This window comes from Gymnoscopelus braueri (genome assembly GCF_963280865.1).
Source record: "Gymnoscopelus braueri genome assembly, chromosome: 1".
Classification (NCBI taxonomy): domain Eukaryota; kingdom Metazoa; phylum Chordata; class Actinopteri; order Myctophiformes; family Myctophidae; genus Gymnoscopelus; species Gymnoscopelus braueri.
In genome coordinates, this window is record NC_137603.1 from 54840306 (window position 1) to 54861495 (window position 21190).

At 42.4% G+C, this 21190-nt stretch overlaps 1 protein-coding gene across 5 annotated transcripts in view; it reads right to left on the bottom strand.

Moving 5' to 3' along the window:
* Positions 1-21190, bottom strand: part of chd9 (chromodomain helicase DNA binding protein 9) — a 162600-nt gene that overhangs the window by 127087 nt on the left and 14323 nt on the right. The window contains exon 1 of one of the 5 annotated variants that reach the window (XM_080428488.1): positions 12070-12169. The exons of 3 other annotated variants lie outside the window; for them this stretch is intronic. The gene's annotated coding sequence lies outside the window, so the exon portion shown is untranslated. Of the gene's footprint in view, positions 1-12065; positions 12170-21190 lie in introns of those variants that run through there. One more of the 5 variants, XM_080428487.1, reaches the window with a different exon arrangement.

Consider the following 21190-nt stretch of genomic DNA (forward strand, 5'->3'; position numbering starts at 1 on the left):
GGTGTCACACTATTGCCCTATTTGGATTCAAAACGGCTAGTGGAAGCTGAAAAGCTACAAGTTTGCATGTCTGAATAATGCAAAAACAGAAATATTTGTTTGCATTTGCTTTTTTTCTCCCCCATATATTTTCATGATAAAAAAGTGCGTATCGTATCGAAATCGTATTGAAGTTGTGTGCCCAATATCGTATCGTATCGTTTCGTGAAATTAGTGTATCGGCACACCCCTAGTGTGTGTATATAGATATACCGTATATATATATATATATATATATATATATATATATATATATATAATTATATATATATATATATATATACACCGTATATCTAGGTGTGCCCTGGGATTTTTTGGCTATGCCAGGTGTGCCTTGGCACAAAAAAGGTTGATAGACACTGCTCTATAGCAATGATTACTATCAGAAAATAGTGCTTTAACCTTTTGTTTTAACCAAAAAAAAAAAAGGTTCCCCTTTTAAAACGTCAATGGACTGTGGTGCTCTCAGATGGTGGATGGCAATACAAGCAATTTAAGCAAAAAAAATAGTAACTAGGGATGTGGAAAAAGTAAAATTTCTTGGGTTGTCAGAATAATTAGTTGATTATCAAGGAATCCCTAATTAGGCTGTATGTACAGTATATAGGCTTAGGACTTTGTCCGCCAGACGTGGTTCTGAGTTGGTTCCGGGGCTGTCAAGATCATGAAATTTTACTTGATGATTAATTGTCACACAAATAATAGCGAGTAATGATTTAATTGTGTTTTTGGCATTGAACATTGGAACATAATAAAAAAAATAATAATTTCTGTTTGGCTTTCAGGCTTTGCAAACAAAACTTTTCACGAGGGCAGATATGACAAATCCATCTACTGTATCTATCTATGCAATAATTAAAGGAATCCCTTGTGAGTGATTCTGTGTGTGTGTCACACAAATTGTGTCCTACTCCTCGGCATCACTCGGCCAGTGTCCGACCGCTTGGTCTCAAACTTGGCGTGTGTGTCTCATATGACCACGTGGTGTGCAGAACCACGAGCGACAATTTGGACGGACCAACGGTTTCTGAGAAGCGAAACAACATGAATATCTGAATGTATCTGTCTGAATGAATATAGCCTAGGTCTGAACAAATGTGCCTCAAAAGGTGCGTGCAACTAACAAAATTATTTTACATGTCATGCATAGATTTTCAATAACCACACAACTTTTAACACTCACAAGTTTCACTTTATCAGGTAGAGGTGGCTTTGTTTCGTAATGTCATGCACGGAACAGCATGAACAGACATACATATGTGACATATATATTGGGCGGCTATAACTGAATGGTTTGAGAGCCCGCCTGGGAGTCCGGTTGTCCCAGCAATGTGTCTGAGTGTCCCTGAGCAAGACTAAACCCCTAACTGCTCCCCCTTCCACTCTACTCGGTGGGTAGCACTCAGCGGGATGAATAATAAAAAAAAATTAAAAGAATAATTATGTATATATATATATATGTGTACATATACACACAAACACATATATATACATACTGTGCCTCATTTTAAATTTGGTAGAAACGTATGCCGATTTTACACAGTAAAAACATTTTCGCAGCATAAAGCTGTTAGTGCGGACATTTCCTTTCTTTTGATACGTTTACTTAGACCTGCACCGGCGACAGATTATATGGATGTGCATAAGGCTACCTTTTGAACTTGGCCCGAGGCTACTCCATAAAAAGAATGTGAATTAATGAGCCTCAAATCCTAGTACTTTTCCACTGCTGATATATACCATTTCAAAATAAATTAGCCATTAGATATCAGCCAACTAAGAGGCCGTCTGCGAGATTGTATGTTACAGGCAAAAAAACAGTACATCAACACAGACTCTGATTAGCTTGAGATTTTAATTACTATCAAATGTAAATTATTGCGTTCGTATTTTATGTATTGCAATCTGTGCATCCGCTGTCCAAGCTTTATATTAAACCTTAAACCACACAAACAGTAAGCAATGCTCTAGTGTGTGTGTGTGTGTGTGTGTGTGTGTGTGTGTGTGGCCTCCCTGTCTCAGTTATTTATAGTAAACACCCATAAAGGCCTGCTCCGACGACCAGGCCAAGACACACACAAACACACACTAATGTTCTCTCCCGCTCTGTGTTTATCACACATACTTACCTTTTCTCATACAAACACTCTCTCTTTCACTCAAACACACTCTCTCTCTCTCTCACACACACACAAACACACAGATCCTTTCCACATTAATACCTTGCAAATGCAGCCATTAGCTAGGCTCACTGGGACACCATTAGTGAAGCCGGCCGTACCAGAGGTGCTGTGTGACAGCCAGACCCCTGGCGTGCCCTCCGCTATCTCAACTGCACTGCTCTTGTTATTAAACCCTCTTGGCTTAGTGGATAGTTTAATAACCTGAAACTGTTAGCTCGCGCAGTTTTGCAGGTCAGCTTAATTGGCTCCTTCATTTAATTAAAACCAGTCACTGACGGCCATTTCCGTGCATGATAAGAGGGTTTAAGAGTGTACGCATGAATCTGCATGGGGAGGAGCGAGTGTTTAGGACCCAGCTGGGTTCTAGCTATGACTCTGCTGGACGCTAGGGGGAGACTGCGAGGGGAGACAGCAGGCAATGGGAGGCGAGGTGAAGAAGAGGTCTTGACTTGGGAGGCGGTCACTCTGAGCTGCCTGTAATATCAACTTAGGAGTGGGTTTTTTAATGTACTGGTTTACCGAGTGTGAAACCACACACACACACACACACACACACACACACACACACACACACACACACACACACACACACACACACACACACACACGTGCACGTGCACGCGTGCACAAACATCAATACAATTGGAACAACAGGACTGTACATTGTACAGGCTTTTCAGCATGTGACTGGGTAAATACTAACAAAATACCATAGGTAGAAATAACAAGCATAAATAACTACAAACATCCCACAGCGCAACGTGGCTATGCCACTGAAGTAGAAACTGCCACACACAGCATGTTAAAATTATGCCTAAAATACATAAATACCTAAAATACATGCCGCACACTACATCATACAGTACTATAAGTAGGTTAGTAGTATTGCGGCTAATTCTAGCTAATGAACAGAATTCAGAGCATGTGAACAGACAACGTGATTTGCTGTAGAAGCAGTACTGTACATCTGAGCTGTGGTGGAAAGTAACTAAGTACATGTATTCAAGTACTTAACTTAAGTACAATTTTGAGGCATTTTTTACTTTACTTGAGTATTTCATACAATTGTCAATACTTTTACTTCTACTCCACTACATCTCAGATGCAAATATTGTACCTTTACTGCACTACAATTATTTGAAAACTAAAATGACTAGTTACTTTGTATATTTAGATTATTATTACAAAACAGACATTAACACATTCCCTGCCAGAGGTTTTTTTTTATTTTACTTCCCCCAGTGCCAGTGTTTAAATTGTTTTTACACAGGAGCCGAGATACAGGATTTTAAAGTAATAAGTTAACCAAGGAGTGAATGGAGCTAGAAATCTTTGGATCGTGATATCTCTGGTTCTGTGTGGATAAATTGAAAAAAAAAAAGACAAAAAAAAAAAAAAACGGTTTTTGAAAAACGGTTATACTCGTGGATGGATTTTTTTGGCAGTAAACGGGTGTATTTTTCATCAACGGTTATACTCGTGATTGGCAGGTAAAGTGTTAACCACTTCAGCCCTATATACATTTCGGCCATTTGAAAATAGCCGATCTACAAGCTCACAATGAATTACGATGCGACGCACTGTGAGCTTGTAGATCTTTTCAAAAGATTTTTATACATTGGAATACTTGTGAAATGTGACATTCTGCACAATAAGTACTTTTACTTTTGTACTTTTACTCAAGTACATTTTGAATTCCGAACTTTTACTTGTAACAGAGTATGTCTACATTGCAGTATTGATACTTTTATTTAAGTAAAAAATTTGAGTATTTGTACTTTTTCCACCACTGCATCCGAGTACTCAGATGGATTCATCTTATATGCTCTGCCTCTTTTACCATTTCTGAACTTCATCAGAACCATGGCAGAGTGGTCTGGCGGTGGAAAACCTGCCGCTGGCATATTGAATATTGACATCTGCACAAATAAATAAACATTGTGACGATAACACTTTTTGAGTCGCACCAATGCCCAGCAGCACTAATTCACTCGGGAGCAAGTGGAAAGACATTATTCTCCTGCCAGCACGGGAGCAAGCAGGGAAGCCGGTTAGAACCACGGACCACATTCCTTGAACATTGGCCAACCCACCAGCTCTGTGAGGCCCATCGCCCTTGACACACACACACACACACACACAAAATAGCAGATATACAAGCTCATAGCGTGGCACCGAGTGCCGCGCCATGAGCTTGTAGATCTGCTCAACGCGTCGCGATGCGACACGACCTATCTATAAAATAGGGCTGGAGTGGTTAATGTATGTTTTGTAATATAATTTATATCTTTAAAGTAACTAGTAACTAAAGTTTTCAAATAATTGTAGTGGAGTAAAAGTACAATATCTGCCTGTGAGATGTAGTGAAGTAGAAGTAAAAGTACTGAAATTTGGAAATACTCCAGTATAGTAAAAAATCACACCCTGTGTGAAGTGGGCGGTGTCTTCCTAGCTAACCACAATACTGAATGGAGTCAACCAATATATATGCTTTGATCTGAAAGAGCCACTTAGTGTCAGCATGTGTCTTGCTAGCTAATCACAATACTGAATGGAGTCGATCAATCATGTACAAAAGATAAATACATTTATCTTTTGTAAAACACACTTTATGATGGACAAAACCATAACTTAAAAAAAACAACAGTTTGGTTTTTTTAAGTTATGGTTGCTTATATAGGGCTATGCACATGTGTCATGTGACACTGGCCAATCACAGTCCTGAATAGATTGTGATTGGCCAATCACAGCGCAGGATAATTGTACAAATTTCCAAACCTCACTTTTAGGGCCGATTTCACTGCCCAAGATATTTGAACATTTTTCCAAATCTCACTTATAGGGGCGGTTTCACCGCCCAAAAATACCTCAAAATTGTACTTAAGTACAGTACTTGAGTAAATGTATACTTAGTTACTTTAAACCACTGGGCTTGACCTCAGTTCTGAGGCTTGTGCACAATACCCTCAGAGTATAGCCTATAGGCCTGGCTGTATCTGTCAGAACAACAGGCTGGAGGACAAAGGTACAGGCAGAGAGATTCGAACCGGCGTGTCTGCACCTCATCTGTCAGAGTCTGCTGACAGACACCACGAGAGAGAGAGAGTGTGTGAGTGTGAGTGTGTGTGTGTGTGTATGTGTGTGTGTGTCATGTTTTACTCAGTCGGTAGAGCACTCGCGTTTCAACCTCAAGGTCATGGGTTCGATCCCGGGCACCGCCAACTCAACGTATCAGTAGCATGGCTTGGGTGCGACAAGTCGTGCTGTAAGTACTGGGAGCTGAGGTGTTGCGCTCCACCCTCAGCATTCCATCTCCCAGGGGTCTAGCGCATTGTGAAACGGGGGACTTACTTAAAAAATTGAATCAACCTCATTTGGGCACTTTTTCCTTAGGAAAGGAGTCATTTTTATGGTTAATCAAGGTAATATTTACAGTTAGAGCTACCGTTATGAAAAGATTGAGGTTGGTGTTAGGATTAGGCATTCGTGGGTTACGTTTATGGTCAGAATAGGTTAAGGTTAGTTTTACAGGAAGGATATGTTAGGGTTAGTTTTACAGTAAGGATATGTTAGGGTTAGTTTTACAGTAAGGATAGGTTGGGGTTAGTTTTACAGTAAGGATAGGTTGGGGTTAGTTTTACAGTAAGGCTAGGATGGGGTTAGTTTTACAGTAAGGAATAGGGATTTTAAGTTTAAGGTTAGGGTAAGGTTTCAGTCCAATAAATGGTTGTGGTTCGCCAGTCTGTGACAACAAAGTGGCGGCTGGCAAACACAAACTGAACAGCGCAGTAATTATAAATGTATAATATCGCACACACAATCGAGATTTAACATATTTACTGATGTAAATGATTCTGCACTTGCTCTGCTCAAAAGAGTCAGTCAGTGCTTCAGTGGTGTAAAGTAACTAAGTACATTTACTCAAGTACTGTACTTAATTACAATGTTGAGGTACTTTTACCAAACACCAAATCTTTGAGGGTCCTTGGCACAAAAACGTTTGAGAAGCCCCGCTCTATAGAAGTGCCTTGAACATGATGACGTAAAATAAAATGGCCACTCTGTGAATATGGCCAATCAACACTGACAAGGGACGCCACCACAGGTGAAATGAATAAAGACGGGCAGGCTGGATGATGGCGTTCATTAGTAGAGACAGAGGTGCTGACTGTGGAGGGGAGCTGAGAGGAGGAGGACGTTCCCTGTCAACAGGGATGTCAAGGAGGAGAGACGAGAACAGATTTCAGGAGACCACAAGGAGGAGGTACCGTAATTTTCGCACTATAAGCCGCACCTGACTATAAGCCGCAGCAGCTAAATTGAATGTTTGGAACATATATAAGCCGCACTGGACTATAAACCGCGGGTGTAAAATCCATAGATTTAGGAGGTCCCCTAGTGGCCGTTAGCTGTAAAAATCCATAGATAAGCCGCACCGTTATATAAGCCGCAGGGTTGAAAAATGGGAAAAAAGTCGTGGCTTATAGTCAGAAATTTACGGTAAATGTAAATTCCCATCGAAAGGAGGTGTCATTCACTGCCGCCGTTCTTTCTTTTTCTCCTTTGTACACTTTTGCATTTGTTGATGACATGTATTAGTGTTACATTTTTATATTATGTTGATGAATTGAATACATAAGACCAGTACCGCGGGAAGTATGGGTGCTGGGGGTGCAGCACCCCCTGAAAATAATGTATGAAAAAAATAATAATAATAATAAATAAATACAATTATTTATTTTTTAATTTTTTGATGTTGGTCGTTATTTGGGGGGGGTTTAGCAATATGTGTTCTGGAACTGAGGCAACCGAATTAAAGTAACAAAACCCCCCAAAAAAGGTAAAAAAAAACGGGAAATAACCACAAATAACCGCACATTTTGCGCTAGTCACGCACGTGCACGCGCACGTGCACGTGCGCGCATACAGCACCCGTACCCTAAAACATCTTCCCGCGGCTATGCATAAGACCAAAAAGGAGTCCCCAGGACTTTTTTTGTGGTATCCTTTTAGCCTTAATGCCTCACTGTACCACATGTGTTTACATTTCTGACTAATAAAGTATTCAATCAATCGGCTATTTTCAGCACTTTTGTGCGACACTGTCATACGACGACATATGAAATAGGGGCATTCATTCATGGAAAAAGACCAGAACAGAGTGGAGGGCGAGAGGAATCAGCAGGAGGCGCACTGCCAAACCTTTACAACTCCTTAATTATTGAGAGACCAGGGCAAGGTGAGCGCACGCACGCACACACACACACACACACACACACACACACACACACACACACACACACACACACACACACACACACACACACACACACACACACACACACACACACACACACACACACACACACACACACACACACACACACACACACACACACACACACACACACACACACACACACACACACACACACACACACACACACACACAACACACCCACACCTAATTTCCATTGACTACATTCATTCCCTCACCACCACACTATTATGGCTAACCATAACCTTTACGTCTAATCCTAAACTAATTAGACATAAATCATACACTAAGCCTGACACAGTCCTTTGGAAAGGGAAAGGGACCAGCACCGCTTTCCAGGATATCTTTCCATTGTTGTGAGAAGAACATCTGGTACAAGTAGTGTACAAGACACACCCACACACGTACACGCGTGAGGAGAGTTAGGAACCCATTCAGTATTTGAAAGGGAGAAAGACAGATAAGAGTGCAGAGCAGGCTGCCGGCACCTTTTTTGATGAAGTGAGGCCTCTCACACACACACACACACACACACACACACACGCACACGCACACACCGAGTGGGAGACAGGTGCCTGTGGATCGGCTGAGGCAGAGGGGAGGATGGGGGCTCACAGACTCTTTATCAATAGCAGAGGGCTCATGATGCGGAGGGATTTTAGTTTATTGCTGGCAGTGGGCAGGGATTGACACAAAAAATCTAAGAAAGCCACGAGTAACAAGGGTTTTAAAATAATTGTGGCCTACAGTACCGCAGACTCGCAGAGCTGTGTGTGTGTGAGATAAAACAGTCCTCCGGAGTAATTAAACCACAAAAGTGTTACTTTTTAATTCAAAACTAGTTACTTTAATATCTAATCCACCTGCACAAGAAATGTAGATGCATCGTCGGTTCATAAATGGATTGCCTTTATACAAATGGTAATGGACTGCGTTTATGTAGCGCCTTTTTCCTAAGCGCTTTAAAATGTTTTTCACATTCACACATACACAATGGCAGAGGAAACCGTGTAAGGCTCATCGGTAGCAGTAAGGGGTTCAGTGTATTTTTTATCACCTTTACAATGAGGTATAACTTGTAAGGATTGTGCAATCGTGGAATGAGCAACACAGCTAAGGGCGTGGGTAGCGCCCTCTCAAAATTTGCCCAAATCCCCCAATACGCTTCTGTTGGTATTCGCTATCGTTTTGAGCGACCTACATCACAGGTGTGTGACTGATACCTGAGCATGGGTCCTGCAACTTTGTTGAGTTTGTGTATGCTCCATGCAGAAACACTGCCCCATGGAAAGATGCCACATTTGTCCCTTCAGGATAAGGCCTGTGCAATAGGGTAAGTGGAAGCTGGTGTTCCGTTACGCAGAGTGGCAGCATTATTTGGTGACAGCGCTGGTACCATTTCCAAACTTAAGTCCAAGTTCCGTGAGACTGGTGAAGTGAAAGACAGACCACGAAGTGGCACCCCAAGAAGACCGGTTGCTTCACTGAGGAACCATAGGCTTTCTTCCAGAGATTTACAGGCAAGATTTGCACAACAATACCACAGACAGACCTCTGTCAAAGTTGCAAGACCGATGCTCAGGTGCCAGTCACACACCTGGCAGGTCAATCAAAACGAGAGCGAATACCAACAGAAGCATATTGGGGGATTTTGGCACATTTTTGGGGGCCGCTACTCACACGTTTAGCTGTGTTGCTCAATCCACGACCCTTACAAGTTATATCTCATTGTAAAGGAGACTAACAATAAAAATAATATAAAATACTATATCAATTGGTATTATTAAAATGAGAAATGATCGCCATATACATACACATATATAATATATATATATATATATATATATATATATATATATATATATATATATATATATATATATATATATATATATATATATAAATAAAAGCAGGACGTGCATCATTTAACCAGATATATACTTCTTTGGCTCCATTTGTTAAGAATGTATTACTCTAGCAATGATTAGGGTGACTTTAGAGGGGGAAATTGTTCAACACTCTTGTTGACTAAGCGTGACACCATTGTATTCAGTTATTACTCACTCATCAATCCAGGCCAAAGTCCATGATAGCGTGGTGGGTGCAAGACCAGTAAGCAAGTAAAATAGGTTATTTATCAGAAGAACTAGATTATGCAGTTTTTCTTCCAGGACAAGCAATGGAAACTGTGAACCTCGCTAGTTTTCATATACTATCAAGCAGTTAAAACGGTTTTAGCCTCATGGGCAGAATTTGCCTGGCAATTGCCCACGTTTGTACTCATTTTCATGTCGATGCTGGAGCCATATTTGTTCAGCCCTTGTGAGCAGTAAACCAAATGACAGGGGTCAGCGAAGTACAGCCGTCTTCACACCAATAACCCATTAAGACCGGGAACGCATCGGTGTGTCATTTTTTAAATTTCTTTGGCTATTCAAAAATACCAGATATACAAGCTCATAGCAAGGCACCGAGTGCAGCGCTGTGAGCTTGTATATATGCTATTTGTGATTAGCCAAAGAAATCTTAAAATGACAGAGACGCCTTCCCGAATTGAATGGGTTAAGCCACCGAGGGATAAAGCAGCGCTTCATGACACAAATGTGAGGACAGGTCCCGGTTGCACTCCACCGACGACACGCTCAACATCACACACTGCATTCAGAGACACGCCGGTTCAAGGTTTAGGGGCTGAATAATGGGCCGCTTTGTGCCACTGGAAGTGAACCACATGAACCCCCTAACATTAAATTTAGGCGAACATTCGGCCAAAGTGTAGCAGATCTACAACTCACACAGCGCATCGCGTTGCGACGTGCTGTGAGCTTATAGATCGGCTATTTTCACAGAAGAGATATGGAGTGGAAAAAGGAGGGGTGAAAATATCTGAGCCCTGGGGGGACCCCCATTTAACCTAGCATATAGTGGTTAACACTTGCGTTTCAAGGTTGAGGGGCCGAATAATGGTCCGCTTTGTGCTGTGAAGTGAACTCCACTGTGAATAATACCACAAAAGAGTTCTTAAAAAGGACACACTTTTTATATAAAAGGAATAGATGAAACGTGACCTTGCGAGGTCTACAGTGAATCTGCCAGGGGGTGGGGGTAGTTGCATATTGTGTTGATGTCCCCACTACCTGATTCCCCAGCATATTATTCAATATTTCTCATTGTATACCTCGGTGGGATTGTGCAGCGGCATGCTGAGTCAGGCTACAGTACACAGTGAGTGATGGTTCTGGTATGTCTTAACACTGAACTTTATCCTATGAACAAAACAAAACAACAAGTTTAATGCATTATTTGTCCTTCCCTCTCAGGACACTGAAGGTTGTGAAACAGAACTCAACGCTCTAAAAACCACTGTTTCCCAAACACTGGGTCGGGACCCCATTTGCGGGTCTCGGACAAGTTGTTATGGGTCGCGAGTAAATATCCCTTTACAAATATTTTCAAAAAAAAAATCTAAATTTTTCATGAATTCAAAGCTAAAACATTCTTTAAAATATTTTTTCCATCTAACAAATTCCATAAATTTTAAAAACTGACTTTTAAGAAGTAGTGAAAATAGCAGATCTACAAGTACACAACGCGTCGCATCTGCTTATAGATCTGCTATTTTCACTAGTTTGGGTTAACAGGGAGACACATTGCTCTTTTGGGTCTCGAGCTAAAACGTTTGTGAACCACTGCTCTAAACTCTTCAACAAAACCCTTCATTCATGACCTCCGCGTCCATGGAAACTGACAAACCAGACGTCTTCCTTGAAACAACTGAGAAAACCTGTTTGAGCTAGTAACAAATAAGTAACCTATGAGCTAACTGCCGTCTCTGTGACAACACAAACTAATCGGCAAACCGACATTTAAAAAGTTCTTTCGAAATCAAAAAAGCACTCCAACTGTGTGTCAACCGTAAATACAAGGACGAGTTATTATCTAACCTCCGGCTTCCTGTCCTACAGGTCCTTTCTCTGCTCCACGTTTTGGGACATTTCGTGTGCAACATGGTCGTGTTTTGTGATTCAGTCCCTGCTCAAAACGGACTTTCAGAGGCAAATTCAGAGACTGGTGCTGTGTCAACCATAAACAACAAAGGACAATGTCATCATAACCCCCATTTCACTTCCTCTCCCTTATTCATGCTAAGCTGAGGCTAACAGATTGACCTGGGCTTCATCACACCAAAGTCCCCTTCAAAACGGTCTCCCGGATGCAGAACACTTAGTAGCCAGACCAGACGGTGGGCTTGTCTTTCGCTTTTCCCCCCAGGTCTGTCTGTCAGCAAACAAGGTTAACCTGAGGCCACAAAGCCTCTCATTCCAGTCACACACGCATACACACACACACACACACACACACACACAGAAGGGGGGGGGGGGGCATGACTTGACTGCCGAACTCACGCTCACCCCAACCCCAGCAGCCCCCCCCCCCAAAAAAAAAGACAGAGCCATTTAATCCCCAGTGAAGGAGGTTAGAGAGAGAATGAACGGAGAGTGAGATGGGCACAAAGACGGAAAGAAAAGTAGAATAAAGAGAGAGAGAATGCTTTATATTCTGACCTACTGTGTAGTTTGGGGCTGGCAGCGTTCCCACATGCTCCCAACACTCAGTCCAAGTTCAACTCTCTCTCACTTCCTACTCCTCCTCCTGACCCCCCCCCCCAGGCCCCCACCCTACGTCTCAATGCCCCACCCACCCCAAGACCTCCCCTTCCTGCCCGCCCAGCACCAGCCTCTCTCTGACTTCCTGTTGCTCTGACCCCTTACTTATTCCTGCCTCCTCCTTTCTGGCAGCTCTCCAAACAGACAGACAGATGAGACCGGATACTGACAGGGAGAGCTCCTGTGTGTGGTTCAAGTGGTTGTGTGTGTGTGTGTGTGTGTGTGTGTGTGTGTGTGTGTGTGTGTGTGTGTGTGTGTGTGTGTGTGTGTGCGCGTGTGTGTGAGAGACAGACAGACAGAGAGAGACAGGCACTGAGGGAGCACGAGGAACAGAGAGGACTGAGTGTAAAGCAGGGAGAGTGGATGAGAGAAATATAGACAAAGAGAGAGAAGCACAGAGAGATGCATGGGGAAACGGCACGGAGAGAGAGAGAGAGAGAGAGAGAGACAGAAAGCAAGTGACAGAGACACTGTGCGAGTGAGTGCACGTGTGTGTATGTGTGTGCGTGTGGTGAGGCTGGGGGGGTGACGACGTGTGACTATGACAGCCTATCACGACACAGCCACAGTGGGAGAAGGTTTCCCAGCGGTGGGGGCGAGGGGGGGGGGGGGGGGAGGGGCCGGCCCTCCCCCTTCCGAGGAGTGACGTGGTGTCAGGTTTCAGGGCTGGCCGTGGAGCTGCCTGTCTGCCTGTATGCTTGCCTGCCTGCCTGCCTGTCTGGCTGGGAGTTATATAAACCTCACTGTGGAAGGTTAGGAAGCGACAAAGCCAGCAATTCAGTGGGGGGGCGCCCCCTAGACACCCCCCGAGCTTGACACGCACATACAAACACACACACACACACGCTCATATGGTGTAACCCGCCCACACAAACACATACACACACGGCACACGCACACTCCACCACACAGCCCGGAGGCCAGTGGAGGGGAGCGAGGGGAGAGCGGTGTGGTGCTATCCAGCGAGAGAGAATAAATCCCAAGCCAGTGCCGGCTGATGCAGGCAGGCAGGAAGCAGACACCTGCTCTGTCTCACTGTCGGGGGCCTGTTAGCAGAATACAGCACAGTCTTCAGGTCTGCTCCGTTTTGGCACACTTGTTTCTATTTATTTAACCAGGTGGTCCGTTTGTAGACGTGCAACAATACTGACCAAGAAAAAAAGAAGAAAAAAAAGAATATTACGAGATATGTGTATGACATGCAATTACTTTTTAGCACGTCACAAATAATAACACTCACAAATATTTCCTAATTAAAAGATGCTTTATATTGGAAAACCGAACTATGATACACAATGTATCGTGAAGCTCCATCAATATGAGATAAAAAGGCAGACCTGGCCAGCAGCATCAAGACAACATAGATGAGACACTTTTTTATATTTTGCATTATCACAGCCATCAAAATGCAACTTTCAATACAATAATGAAACAATAAATGCTTCAGGTTCTTGTCACTCAAAGAAACCAAAACATTTTTGCTTAGATAATGTAGTTCACAAAAATTTACTGATTGCTGAATAAAGGTTCCATGTTCATGTTCATGCACAAAAGCCAAGACAAAAACCCAGCTTTTCTTTCATTTCATAACCTGCATTAACTTAGAAAGCCGGCGGTGTACAATTAATACGTTATTTAACAACAATGCCAATTTCAATATTCATAAAGGCAACACAAACTGTACTAAAATGGAGTTGCACCAATGAAATACAGGGGTGAAAATGTATTAATATCTAGGGGGAAAAGACTTAAAGTACAGTGGGTCTGATATGGTGTCACGTGGGAAGCACCTGACACCACATGAGATGAAGTGAGGCTGAACGGCAGCTTAGAAAAACTGACAGAAATCTTCGCACATCAAGTCTAGTCTAGTCTGTCTGATCTGTTCCTTACGTTGCAGGGCCATAAAAGCTCAAATATGCAGTCAAAATATTCTTGGAGACCCCTTTGGTACTAAGGAATTTTGGGGGGATCAACTGAGATGATGTGTATGCAGTATGCAGTCCGAAAGCAGGTTGGGGAAGCTGGCAAGCAAGCTGCTGGTCCACTCACCTCAGCAGTTTCCAACACAGCAGAACTGTCCCTGAATAAAAGTAATCTGTATTTGTCAACCTGCTTTATGGATGTACACTGATATTATTAACACTAGCTAAACACAATAGCCAAACAGTCGCTAACAAAAGTCAATAATAGCAGGATGGGTATTAAATCTATTGATCAATATTAAAAATCAAATACAAGTATTTTGCACAGTCCTAACTTAATATCATGATAGGAAACCTACTTTTTGGGTCCATTGGCCATAGTGGCTAATACATGCATACATTTCACACATTTGGCTATTTCACAAGCCAAATAGGATTTAAAAAATCACACCCAGTGTGAAGTGGGCGGTGTGGTCACAGTGGTCATCACAGTGATGGAAGTTCACTTAAAGAAAAGTAATATTTATACCACCCACAGTGGGTGGTGCTATTTATTAACAATAAACAATAAATAAACAATGGTTGGGCCACAATGGGTGATTCACCATGCACTTTTTAAGTGCATGGTCCTATTTATAGGGCTATGCAGATGTGTCATGTGTTTCACTAGCCAATCACAGTCCTGAATAGAGTCAGCCAATAAAGTCAGCCAATCATATCACAGCTAGCATTGAATGTGTAGGGGTTAGGGGTGTACAATGGTGGCCAATCACGGTGCAGGGTTAGGGGGGTACAATGGTGGCCAGTGATTTGCATTGAATGAGTAGGGGTTAGGGGTGTAGGGGGGTACAATGGTGGCCAATCACAGTGCAGCGAATGTCGATTTTCAAACCTCACATATAGGGGCGGTTGCACCGCCCAAAAACAAAGAACCTCTCGTTGATACAGTAGCCGTTTACTTGAAAGTGACAAGCTAGGTAGGCAAACTTTCCGGCAACTGTCAAAACCGCATTCTACTGGGGGCTCGTGTTTCCTACCGTGCTTAACATTCACCGTAGTTATCAGTAAAGTGATTGCGTGACTTAGGCAATAACATGATAGGGCTGAACATAGATGGACCACAGAATGCTTTCACTCTGAAAGAACAAGCAACAAGTGGTGTTCAGTCAGTGTGCTTGTGCTGCTGTGGCCTCTCAGACTTTCAAAGTTTAGTTCCCTCTTCATCCACACATATCTCCGTTCAGAATAACTACATCATAATTAACCAATTTAGACCTAGAAAGCCTATATGTTGTTATTATACCTTTCAATACGGGAAAGCATCAGTGTCATTCACTTAATTAAAAAAAAAAATTCTCTCCAGAAACCTTTTTTAAAATTGGCCTCAGGTCTAAATGGGTTAAGAGGTCAAGAACACAAACTCGAACAAAGCCGATCACACCAACATTATGGGGAGCTTTCAGTACGTTTTAACAGCGGGCGAGTCTCCGGACGATCGCCGGGCGACATCGTCCAAAAGATAAATAAAATCCATTTTTTCGGATCAACATCGTCCCCCCGCCCACTTCGCCTCATCGCCAGTAGTTGCCGGCTCTCATAGACATATAATGCACTTCCGGAAAATACTATCCTGAATCGCCCGCTATTAAAACGCACCGTTTGTGTTGCTGTGCTGCAAGGAACTCACCAGTTTCCCAACAACAAAACTGCAAAGTTTGCCAACTTCAAATATGCAACTTGGCTAGTATATACCGAAGCGGCCCTCCACTAAAAAATTACTGAAAGATATTCTTAGGATGATTCACACGTGGTTCACTGTGACATTCATACATTTTGTATCTTGTGGCAGTTTTGTGGCAAAGTTCAAGTTTAAAGTGCTGGCAGCATTTTTTTTATTGCGAAGTGGTCTGTTATACCACTAACCTTTTTCTAACCATCATTTATCCAGGCAGGGGTTTGCTGAGTAAATATGCTTTTCCTCATCACTGCCTTGCTTCACGCTCATATCTACATTCACAGCTGAGAACTACCACAGTCTTGAATGACCACTGTTGCCCATTGAGAGCCTCCACAGGATAAGTTGGTGGTTAAGTGCCTTGGTACACTCAAGGTAGAACAATTTATTGTTTCAGCATCAACATTGTGATGTATGTGCGCATGTGCAATAGTCACATCGATTGCAAAGGATGCAACGTAAAGCAAATTGGTTAGTCACATTAAGCATAAACTCTGTACGGCTTGATAGAAGACAAAAACTAGCGAGGTGTTTTCCTTAAGTGGCAAACACAACATTTCATGCATTTTTCAATAACCTCTGAATATTTCAAATATCCCAAATTGTATCCACAGAAGACATTTACAGTACAAGCTTGCCGTTTTAACTTGTTTTTGACTGTTGAAGATGTTCGTACAATGAATTTAATGGTTTAAAATCTTTGGACGGTCACTTGAAAGCTTCCGTTTCAAAGAATCGCACCCTCACAAGTTACAAGCAGTGGTATTGGTTACACTGGCACTGCAGGCTCACACAAAGTTGATGCCAAGAAACATCCCCGAACATTCAATACAGGCGGAAGGCAGGCTCTCGGTTACTGACACTGACAGACTACCAATTGGCCATAAGTTAAATGACTGAAAAGCATTATTTTAGGATATGGCATATGTTAATAGCCGGGAGGGAAACCTGCACAATACCTTTAATATTATGTTGATCATGGGACTTAGCCTGAATTGATGTCCGAGTATGTAACCAGAGAATTAAATAGGTGCCTTATACTTTCCCCCTCTAAAATCGGCATTGCTAGTGGTACATTCTACAAATTACAGTTTGCATTTTATTTTACTATATGTATTGCAATATAAAAACAGAGAATGTGACTCGGTTCACTCTTCTGAGGGGACCTGGTGATTCAAAGAGGCAAACTCCCAGTAACAAGTATGTTTCTTTGTCTTCCTCCATGTGTTAGGAAAACGCAAGAAATATTATTTTATGAAATGCAACAAAAAATGAGATGCACATGTCTTTCAGGGCATTGATGAAAAGTGGCAGTTCCCCCCCCCCCTTTTTTTCTTCATTCTCCTTCATGTACAGATTTTTCCTCCCTCTCTTCCTTACCCTGGTTTGAATGTGAGAATGTGAGACTTGAGTTAATTTTTAAAATCAGGTTGTTGTAATTTTTTCTCACAGTCTCACACATTGAGAATGTTCATGTCTTAAGCATTTGTAGTTTTTTTTTTTTTTTTCTGTTTGCTTGTCATTCATGTTGTTAGTGTGAGACGATTGCAGACCTCTTCGTTACACTTATTGTCATAATTTGTTGTCTCTCCTGTCATAAAATCTATAAACAGCTTTGTAAAGAAATGTAAATATATTCCTCTCCAGTCCACAAACAGCATGCTCCACGTGAACAAAGCCGCTCTCTGTGGAGAAGTCAGTCCGTGCAGAAATGTGAACAGTACTATTCCAGCTAGAGAGCCTGGCTGAAAATGACTGTCATCAAATCAGCACAGACTTCAGTGAGACAGTGAGGGGGTTAGAGAGAGCACCATTCGCTATGAATAAGCGACACAATAAGAAGTTATTCTCCATGGAACCCACTGAGGACACATGTAATTATTTCAGTGACAGTGTCTCTAACTCAGTAAAAAATGTGGCACACACATGGATTCAAGAAAAATGAAATCTCGAGACTGAAGAATTGTGCCCTAATAATGTGCGATTTGTGAAACGGTGTGAAAGGAGCCCCCCACGTGCTGTTTCCTAAACAACACAATATGTAAACATCATGATGTTTTAGTAATATTGTTCCTGCTGTTCGACATACTGCCAACCAGGTGAAGAAATCACAGATTGAGGCTTTAAAGCTTTGCTTTTATGAAATATCCGAGACCATTAGGGTTTTATGGAAGATGCTTCAGAACATATTGCTAGTTTGACCACTTCACATGCTCTAATCTTAAAATAATAACCGAAAATAGCCTGTTCTACAAGCTCTCAATGCACCGCATTGTAGATATGCTATTTTTCGCTGCGCAACATGCTTCCATAGAAGACATGCTGGCTTCTATGGAATCCAAATGACTTTTATCCATGTGTACATGAGTTTTCTTCTTCCAAGAAATTACAAATGGCTTTCATTATGTAGTGTTAATCATTTTCTCAGTCATCTGTATAACAAGTTAACAATATTAGGGAGTTTCCATGCAGTTATAGGGGAGTCTATTTACCCCATTGTTTTGGTGACAAGGGTTCATGCCATTTACTCTGATGTCTCACTTGTAAGGCACTCTGGATAAGACTGTTAGCTAAATGCCTAAATTAGAAACGCAAGCAAGGCCCGGACCGCTGGCCAAGTGGTCCGGGCAGGCACCTAGGCTCTAATGTAGCCTGACAGTGCATCGCAGATTTGAGTCCCGTTCCTGACGATCTTTACTGCATGTCTCTCCCCATCTCTCTCTCCCTGTTTCCTGTCCATCTCCACTTTCTACTATAAATAAAGACAGAAAAGCCCAACATATATCTTACAAAAAAGAAAAAACACAAGCAAAGAAACACGTTTTGAGTTTTGGGCAGGTTTTGTCAAAAACTCACACAAATCGTACCACATTATCTCTGGAGTTAAGTGACAAAACATGTATCACTCAAGATGTTTCATATTCCATTCCAATTGGCCATGATTGCCTTCAAAGGATTGTGAAAAATCATGATCAACCACAAATTGGAATCACACTGAGGGGCCTCTAAACAAGGCTGAGCCAAAAGCGATTTCACTTCTTAGACCCATAGGGGGTGCCATAAATGTTTGTTGCAGAAACATGCTTTTCTTTCAACAAAAACTACAAATGGATCTTGTGAGTCATGGTGGGACAATGACTGCGAAACAGGGTTTTGATATTCCGTACCGTTTGCCTGCAATTGGCTTCAAGCATCAGTTGGGGCGTGGGCGTATGTCATAGAAATGCTACCCCCCCCCCCCCCCGGCTCAGATTCATCGCGTCCTGGCGGCTGCAACCCACAACTTAAGGCCTTTGCAGACAGTGTGCGATTTTTCGCACGGAAAAAACGGACAATACAATTTTTTTAATGAGCACATGGTTCTCTATGACCTCATGCACACCGGCTCCGAATTTGCCGTGCGGCAAGTGGCTTTTTTTTCAATCGAACCCAATTCGATTCGTACATCTTTTTGCATGCGGTAAAAACTGATTGACTAATTGCACCCTGTGTGCAAATGCCTTTACTCAGCCCTGGTTAGGCAACCCAGCCTGGCAAAGATTTGCGCTCCGTGGAGCGTCCTTTTCAAGTCAGCCATGTAGTCGTTTGAAACTCAGGTGGGCGCAGACATCTTGGCTGTTCCAAAACAGGCCTGTCAATTTCAATCTTCAGCCTCCGGTATTCCAACAATCACAGCAGCAGACTTGCTTGAATCATGTGGGCCTGTGTAAACACATGCTATGGCCATCCAGCCCACAAACTGGAGTGGCCAGCCAGGATGTTTCATGCCTGTTAACTCACGCCTGTTAACTAAAATAATGGCAGATGTACCAGCTCAAAACCATGGTGTGAGCTTGTAGATTGGCTATTTTCGGCACAATACACCATCATAAGGCAAAGTATAAATTATGAGGCTTAACTCACTTTTCAATCCTCGCTGTGTTCACACTGGCAGCTACAATTTTCAAATGGAAGCCAGCGACATGAAGATACAAAGATACATCCGTCGTTTGTAGCTGCTACAAAAGCTACAACAGCTACAAAGCTAGATATCTTTGTATCTTTTGTATCTTCCAGTGTGAACACAGCATGAGAGAAAACCCCAATAGTCACTGGATTCAAATAACCCTGTATTTAACCACTCTCTTAAATCCTAAACCAGCCAGGGTGTGTGGATACAGAGGTGCGTGTTCACTACATAAACCCTACATAATTCGATGACAAGGGTTCACCAGGGTTCACCAGGGGTCTATGTTTGGCCCCCCTCCACACCAAATCTCTTCACCGAAAGAGAAAAAACAAGCTCACAACACATTGTGAAACGTTGTGAGCTTGCGGACCTTTTTTTGCTTAATGTTTGCCTATTACTCTCTGACATGCCCAGAATAGGAATGCTAGGGTTCATGTGATAACTACACTGTCAGAATGTATGCATTTCAACAAGTGTACTACATGCAAGTGTATTTTTCTCTACTTTCTGTTCCCAGAAAGGCGTTTTTGGTGAAAACAAGCTATATTCAACAGTCAATAACGAAAGAACGGAACAGGCTAGAAACTTGTGAGCTTGTGGATCTGGTACTTTCGCTTAATGTTCGCCTATCACTGTCTGACATGCCCAGAATAAGGAATGCTAGGGTTCATGTGATAACTACACTGTCATAATGTATGAATTTTGACAAGTGTGCACGACATGCAACATGGATGGATAAAGGACGCATTATGTTAGTGCCTCAGATATTATCTCACCACCGCTTTTCAACCTTTGAAAACATAGCAAAGCAGGCGGCACAAATCAATCTTGATCTCCCGAGAACTGGCCACAGCTGCATGTGGAACGTCAGGACAGTCAGAAATCCTAATTAGCCACATATACACTATAGGGGAGTGAAGAGTGAGCAGCCCTCCCCCGATGCCTTGCCTGTTCAGCAAACACACCATCAGCGGGCTCTTCACACACCAGTGAACATGAATAGCGCAGTCAGCCAGTAGGCATCAACACAGGGCTAGATGTTGACACAGACAGGGAGAGGTCTCGGTCTACACGCATGCAGTTTTCACCGCCCTATACTTCAATTAGGGACATTTGTGGGACGGCCAAAATGGCCATGGGTGTAAAAGCCACTGTCCACTACTACCAGCAGCGGCTTCATTGTCGCCATCTATACCTACTAAGATGATGCAAATCCTAGGGGGTCCTTGGGGGGGGGGGGTTCCCAGGGGCAACAGTTTCACTTTCACTATTACTTCACCAGCCCAATGAGAAAAAGTACAAGAATGACTATTCAGATCATAGGCTTGGTAGGGCATTCACGAATAGTGATTTTTAGCATTCGAATTATTCGACCTATAAGTATTCGAATATTCGATTAATCGATTTGATTATA